Genomic DNA, 7,938 nt, shown 5'->3' with positions numbered 1-7,938 from the left:
GTTGACCAGGTGCTTTTTTGTCTTGTAGAACTTGAGAAGACACACTCAGCTATATTTATTAATCCCATTCTCCTCAAAAAAGGCTTCCCTGCTGGTTCGAACAATAAAGAATTTGCCTGCAATGCGGAAGACCTGGGTTCGATCCCAGGGTTGGGAAGATCCCCTGAAGGAAGGCATGGCAACCCAGCCCAGTATTCTTGCCAGAATAACCCCATGGACAGAGGTGCCTGGAGGGCTACATTCCACGGGGTTGCAAAGAGTTGGACAGACTGAACAACTAACAATAATTCTCCTCAGAAAATCCTCACTGTTTACAAACACCCAGTGTGGGCTCTGGCATCTCTTCAGAGACTTGGAGCGTCAGTGGCAAGACAGGTAAAAATAAATCCAAATAGAATATCTCTCTCCTTTACGTCTTGAAATCACCTTCGCTCTTTGAACAGGGCACGTGGGTTTGGGGAAGCACTGTGTGGTGGGTGGTGGGAAGAGGAAGTGGTTTTCAAATGAGTACATCAAAAATTGAGCCTCAAGGGTCTTCCTTGGTGGTCCAGTGGTTGAGAATCTGCCTTCTGGTGCAGAGGACACTGGTTTGATCCTTGGTTGGAGAGCTGAGAGCCTACATGCCAAGGAGCAGCAAAGCCTGCATGCTGCCACTAGAGAGGCGTGTGCACTCTGGAGCCTCGGTGTCACAACCTGCTGAGCCCACTCTCTAGAACCAGTGCGTGGCATCACGAGAAGCCCCAGCGTGCCACGACCGAAGAAAGTCCGAGCACCGTAAGGAAGACCCAGGACAGCCAAAAAAAAAAGAAAAAAATTTTTAAATGAAGCTCAGTGCCTCCGTGTCTCCATGTAGTAGATAGCACAGTGTCCAGGGGCCCAGGAGCAACCCACGGGGCCTCTAGGGGTGTCCGAGACTTCTTTGCGGTGACCAGCCTCCTCTCAAAAGAGGGGGCTCCCCTAAGGTTGGCCCTGCCTATCTTCTCACTTCCAGTCACTCCTCTTTCTTCTCTTCCCAAAGTCTCCCCAGGTGGCCCACGCTGAACTGAAGGCGGAAATCGCTCTGCTTTGCTACAGCAAGAACACAGGTCTTTAAGACTGCAGTCAGACACTGTGGGTGGGCTCTGTGGCCTTTGTTTTGTCACTGATGGGTGCAGAGTAGAGAGGGTCAGAAACGTGGGGAGGAAAGAATGCTGTCCTAGGAAACTTCTTGTTCCATTGCTGATGCAGCCCTCCAGGCCACCCTGAGTCACTCAGGGACTTGAGGGTCTCTGAGGGGAAGTTAGTTAGAACTGAAGTTCTAAGTTCCTTGCAATTCTGTCCTTCCAAGACATGTAAGATCAGAGTAAGACATGTGAGATCACATGTAAGATCACAGCAAGGGATGGGTTTCTTGCCCATGGCTTCATACTAAAGGGGAAATGGATGGTCAGGTGCTCCCACATGTAAGTGTCCCGAGTGACAATTCTATTCTAGTTCATTTCTCGTGGTTGTAGCACTGACTGGGAGGCAGTTCCAGGTCTAGATTGTTCCTGACCCGTTGTCCTCGTCAGTAACACCTGACCTAACTCATCCATTGTTCTTACTCCCACATTTCTCACCAGTGAGCATTCACTCAGCATTTTAATCCATTAATTTACTGCTGCAGAGCCAGTTCTGCCTCGGAGATAACCACCCCAGATGCCAAGGCCCTGGAAGATTGCTGTCTGAGAAGTTTATTGGATAATGAAATAAAAAAATCGTCTCGAATACCAGATGTGCAAAGTAATGCTTGTTCTCCTTGTCGTTGTCAACTTCCACAAAGACTGTAGTGGAGCGTTGGTGGGACTGTAGAAGTAAGAAACAGATGAGGGAAGAAACCACAAGTTTGCTGCAGAAGTCATTGCTTGATTGGTAAGATCAAATTTGAGGCTAAAGACAGACTTTCTTATAAAATATTTTTCATTAAGGTAGTGTTATATTCATTTTTAAAAATCCATCAGAACTTGAGGAATGAAGCAGGCATATAACACAAGACTACAAACCCAAGAGCACTGGATGGAAATGTGTATCAAACAAGAAAGTCAACAAAAGCTAGTCTGATTTTTAAAAAAAAAGAAGGGGAGGATATGATTTGGAGTATTGAGAGTACCACAACATCTTATTCTTTCCCTTTTAAGATAAACCAATATACATACTGATATTTAAAAAGTAAAAGTGGTGTTCTTTATAATATAGTTTTTCGTCTAACATTTCTCTTGAATTTTATAGGCATTTTAAGAACAACTAGGCCCAAAGTTTACAAAGAGCTCTTCTGTCGGTACTCTGATCTGATCAACATAACACAAATGTGAGTATGGCAGGAATGGCCAGATGATTCCATTTTAGAAACAAGAAAACAGGCTTGGAGTTGTCTGTTTGCTTAGCGTCACCCTGCTTACACTTTGTGTTCTGACTTCACACCCTGTTTTTCTGTGTATTTTACAAATAAAGTCAATTCTTGGCTTTCCCTTTTCCACATTATTTCCACATGTTCTTTCAGTGAAAGGTCAAGAAAAACCTTCTCCCAGGGTGATCACTGACACTGAATCACAGTCTTGACTCTAATGTCTCGGAAACCTAATGCTCTTGAATGAGCATTCTTTATTTTATTGTGTTGTATTTTCCTATTTTTTTTTGGCTGTGCCACAAGGCATGTGGGATCTTAGTTCCTCGACCAGGGATTGAACCCACCTCCTCCACCCCCATCCCCTCCCATAGAGGAAGCGTGATGTCTTAACACTGGACCTCCAAGAAAGTCCCTGGAATTTTTTATTTTAAAGAAAATGGGTACTCTTTGCACATGTGTGCATGATAAGTTGCTTCAGCCATGTCTGACTCTTTGTGACCCATGGACTGCAGCCCACCAGGTTCCTCTGTCCATGGGATTCTCCAGGCAGGAATTCTGGAGTGGGTTGCCATTTTCTCCTCCAGGGAATCTTCCTGACCGAGGGATTGAACCAGAGTCTCCTGTAGCTCCGACTTTGCAAGTGGATTCTTTACCATCTGAGCCACCAGGGGAGCAGTACTCTTTGCACAGTCATTGTGATTGGAGTGGTTTGGCTGAAAAGCGCCAGACTCATCACCAATAGAGCCAGCTTCTTATTTAGGTTCCATCACTGCCCGCCTTAAGATCTTGAGCAAGTCTTTTCTCTTTGCATTTCAGCAACTCCATTCACAAAATGAAGGGATTAAGCAGAAAGCTCTAAATTAGAATTAGGGAAATTTTTTAAAATACGATGAAAAAAATTAAAATGTATAAGGAAAAATAATTAAAACATATAAAAAATAGACAAGACCAATGAAACAACCAGGAGACTAAGGAATTAAGAGTAAAGAAAGATTATAAGTGTAGATTAAAGCATTAAATGTAAATAAAAAGAGGGAAAGGGTTGAAAGCAAATAACACAAGGTAAATGGAGATTATTTAAGCATAAAAATATTCAAAGAAGGAGCAAAATCAAAGTAAAAAGAATTTTAGGTTGCAAAGAAGCAGAGATCAAGACAGTTGCCAAATAAAAGGAAGAGGTTAAATAGAACAAAAAAAATATATAGCTAAGTAAGAGAAATTAAAAGTTGAGTATAAAAAGACAGGGCTTCCCTGGTGGCTAAATTGTAAAGAATCTGCCTGCTAATGCAGGAAATGCGGGTTCTGTCCTTTGGTAGGGGAGATCCCTTGCAGAAGGAAATGGCTGCCTACTCCAATATTCTTGCCTGAAGAATTCCATGAACAGAGGAGGCTGGCAGTCTACAGTCCTTAGGATATCAAAAAAGACAAGACTTAGCAACTAAACAACAATGACATAAAATGACAAGTATTAAGCAAGTAGCAATAAAATTTTTTAATCTCAACCTAATTCTAAGAGACAATAAAAAGAACGTAAAAATAAATGGAGGTTTAAAATTTTGAGACAGAAAGAGGGTCAGCATGATAAAAGAAAGGAAGTTCAAAGTCATATAAATAAGAATAGCAAAGTACAGGCAAATAGACCAAAGTAGCTTCCCTGGTGGCTCAGAAGGTAAAGAATCTGCCTGGGTCAGGAAGATCCCCTGGAGGAGGGCATGACAACCCGCTCCAGTATTCTTGCCTGGAGAATCCCAAGAACAGAGGAGCGTGGTGGGCTACGGTCCATGGGATCGTAAAAGAATTGGACAAGACTAAAGCAACACACACACACACACACACACACACACACACACACACACTCACAAGCAATAGAAGTGCTTTTCAAAGGGTATATTTTAAAAGTAAAAGATATTCTTAAACTAACTTCAAGAAAACAAGAAGAAAATGTCCTGCATAGTAGAGCAGGTAGGCGTCTAGTGTCTTCAGCAAAGCCTCTGAGCCGAGGCCACATGCTGGTGTTGTGTCTCCAAGTAGGAGGCTCAGGCCCTGTGGGCAGGAGAGTGCCCCAGTGATGACGGGGAGCAGCAGAGGAGATGAGCAGGGTTGGTGGTCTAGGTGGCCTGACCCATTTGGCTGGTCATAGCAGCTTTTGGGTAAGTCTTCTCCAATCCCTACTTGGATCAAAAGATGGTACCAAGATGCCTGCACAATGTGAGAAAGTGGTTGTTTGGATACACTTTTGGTGTATACACATTGGAAACACGCTGAATCATTCAAATGGGAAGAAAAGAAAACTCTAGAAGTGGAGCTTTTCTCAAAGTATGAGATGTTGTTGTTCACAGTTGTTCAAGACCACGGGCGCCCAAATTACAGACTGATGCTCACAGCTGGGTGGGGGTATTCCAGAAGCTTGTCTTAGTAACAAGCACTTGGGTGATTCTTAGGACCAGGCGAGTTAAGGCAAGTAGGGCCCAGGACAGCTTCACGCTTCAAAGTTGGGGTTCAATGAAGAAATTTGGGGGCTTACTGCTAGAGACAGCAAATGAAAGAATGCTGGGAATAACATGACCAGAATGTTTCATTCTCATGGGTTTCTACCACCAACACAGAATTAACCATGCTCCTAACTGATGGTATGATTCATTCATCAAACATTGCCCTTGGAGGCCAGGCAGAGAGCTGAATCAGGATTTTGAACTCCTGGGGCTTATGTTAGAGCATGGAGTGCAAAGAATAAGCTCACCATCTAAGCAGGCAGGTGATTGCTTTTCCTGCCCCACCAGCACTTTCTCTAGTCCTGCTGAATTCCTTGCCTGTTTCAGGGCCCACATACTCTTCATTCCTTTCTGCCTTTGTTCCAGCTGCTCCCACTCAATGGAATGTCTCACTCCCTTTTTTTCCTGTCCCATAATCTGGTGAAGGCCACCTCTTCTTGGAAGCCTTCCATAAACATTCCAGGCAGAGGCCCTTTCTCTTCAGTCCCAGAGCAGTCCCTGCCTTCCTCTGGCAAATGCTGGGCTCTCCTACTTTTGGTGTTGTCTCTGCCTGTTCGTGTTCTTCCCTTGCCATCCCCGCCTGCCCTTCAGCAAAAGGAGACTGCAGTTCCTTGGAGGCAGGGATCATTTCTTCATCAGCTTTCTGCCTCAGCATCCAGCACGAGGGCTGCTATGTAATGTGTGTGTATGTTATGTCATGTCCGACTCTGCAAAACCAAGGACTGTAGCCTGCCCAGCTCTTCAGTCCATGGAATTCTCCAGGCAAGAGTGGGTAGTCATTCTGTTTTCCAGGGAATCTTGCCGACCCACAGATAGAACCTGTGTCTATCTCCTGCATTGGCAGGTGGGTTCTTTACCAGCAATGCCACCTAGGAAGCCCCCCTGCTACGTCATATGTACCATGCGTGCCAAGTCGCTTCAGTCGTGTCTGACTGCTTGTGACCCTGTGGACTGTAGCCTGCCAGACATCTCTGTCCTAGGCAGCTGGTAAATAAGTCATTGTTTGGTTTTTCTCTACATAGGTGGGTTTGTGTGTGGCTTGTCAAAAGTCAGATTGTGGCTATCTCCAACACTTCTAAAAGAATAAGATGGCATATACTTCCCTAGTGGCTCAGTCTGTAAAGAATCTGCCTGCAATGTGGGAGACCTGGCTTTGATCCCTGGGTTGAGGAGGGCATGGTACCCCACTCCAGTATTCTTTCCTGGAGAATCCCCATGGACAGAGGAGCCTGGTAGGCTACAGTCCACGGGGTTGCAAAGAGTCTGACATGACTGAGCGGCTAAGCAGAGCAGAGCAGAGCAGAGCACATAAGCAGGCAACAAATAAAAGGTTTTTTTTTTTTGAGTTCTCTGATACTTGAAGATGATAAGGCAGCTTTGTTAATATGAACTGAACCAATGACCATTAACATATCCACATTAAACACTGCCATAAAACAAAACCAAGATACAAAAGAAGGTTCTGGGACTTCTCTGGTGGACCAGTAGTTAAGACTCCATGCGCTCAATGCAGTGGCAGGGTTTGATCCCGCACGTTGCAGAATGCAGCCAGAAGCAAGCCAAACAAATGAAGATCTTTAGGGAAGATGCAAACAGTCACATTTTCCAAAGGAGCTATAACATAGGGTCCAGTACCCAAGTGTATACTTTGCATTGTTTATAGACTAAATGACTCACACGTACAAGGACGTTTTTCAAATGATGTGGCTTCTAAAATGCAGTTACATTTAGAAGCGTTACTGAACTTTTTGTGCTTTTCAACTTCTTAGGTGGTTATGATGGGAAGTCATCGTATTTAAAATGATTGAGAAACTCAGGCTTATAAGGTGACTGCGATCCAGGTAGCTGATGCAGTGGCTTTTGTCTTACAGCATGTCCACTCTGTGCTGGTACTTTGGCCTGTAGAAGTGCTTTGAATTCTGCCTAAGACTAACCACCAATTACCCAGATAAAGCCAGCAACAGAAATCTAAATATGGACACCAGGTGGGCCATCTGTTTTGAGCCTGATGCTGGGTGATTCTCCTCCCTCTTTCTTCCCCTTCTATATTTATCCCATCAATTTTTGAGATGGGCAGTATATTTCCATACTAAAAAAAAATATTATCTGGGCTTTTATAAGTTCTCTAGAGCAGTTATTGGGCTTCTCTGGTGGCTCAGTGGTAAAGAATTTGACTGCCAAGCAGAAGATGCAGGTTTGATCCCTGGGTCAGGAAGATCCCTTGGAGGAAGGCATGACAACCCACTCCAGTATTCTTCCTGGGAAATCCCACGGACAGAGGAGCCTGGCAGGTTAGAGTCCATGGGGTCACAAAGAGTCAGACATGACTTAGTGACTAAACAACAACAAAGAACAATTATTACCACATTTAAAAAATTTCCACTAAGCAGGGAAATTTCAAAAACACAACTAAAGCATTCCCTTTGCTACTCCAAATCTTGTGGGGAACAACAAAAAGGCTGCCAATTATTAACTTTACCAAACTAGAACATTCAATGAAATGAATGTATACATATTACTAACAGACTCTCAAATACATCTTCTTCATTATACGAGAGCACGCCACCTGCAAGCAAGACTGTCTTTGAGTGAGCTTTATGGAAAAGTCACTCTGTTGTCCTTTGTTTTGGACTGGTGTTAACTTTGGCCTGTTAGATTGATGGGCCTCCAATTTTGAATGGCTGTCCTAGTGAGGAGAAAGGATGAGATGAGGGGAAAGCATCAGATTGTCCTGAAGGCTATACTATTTCTTTCTGCTCCAGTGATGCCTCCTAGCCCTAAATTCCTCAATCTTAACTGGCATCTCTTTTACAAAATGAGTTTAGTAATACAGGATAACCTGAGATCCTGCAGCATGGGCGTAGGGCTAGAACATTCTGCCAGACCATAATGCCGCTGGTCCATGTCGTCCTGACATCATCTGGTAAAGTAACTTTGAACTCTGGAATCAAAGATGACTATCTTTTGGCTGGAGGTGACCCTTTTAAAATTGTTGTTGTCATGGAACATGAACTTAGTTGCTTACAGAAATATAAAAACACGTATTCAAGCTGATGCTATTCAATTTTACAGAAAACCAAC

At 43.8% G+C, this 7,938-nt stretch overlaps 1 long non-coding RNA gene across 1 annotated transcript; it reads left to right on the top strand.

Moving 5' to 3' along the window:
* On the top strand, window positions 1–2,407 carry LOC136173472 (uncharacterized). Its single transcript, XR_010664238.1, has 3 exons — window positions 1–375; window positions 1,646–1,761; window positions 2,248–2,407. It is a non-coding gene; the product is annotated as an uncharacterized lncRNA (long non-coding RNA).
* The last annotated feature ends 5,531 nt before the right edge of the window (window positions 2,408–7,938 follow it).

This window comes from Muntiacus reevesi, chromosome 8 (assembly GCF_963930625.1).
Source record: "Muntiacus reevesi chromosome 8, mMunRee1.1, whole genome shotgun sequence".
Lineage (NCBI taxonomy): Eukaryota > Metazoa > Chordata > Mammalia > Artiodactyla > Cervidae > Muntiacus > Muntiacus reevesi.
Note: the sequence above shows the minus strand (reverse complement) of the source record. Positions and strands in the feature narration are given on the sequence as shown.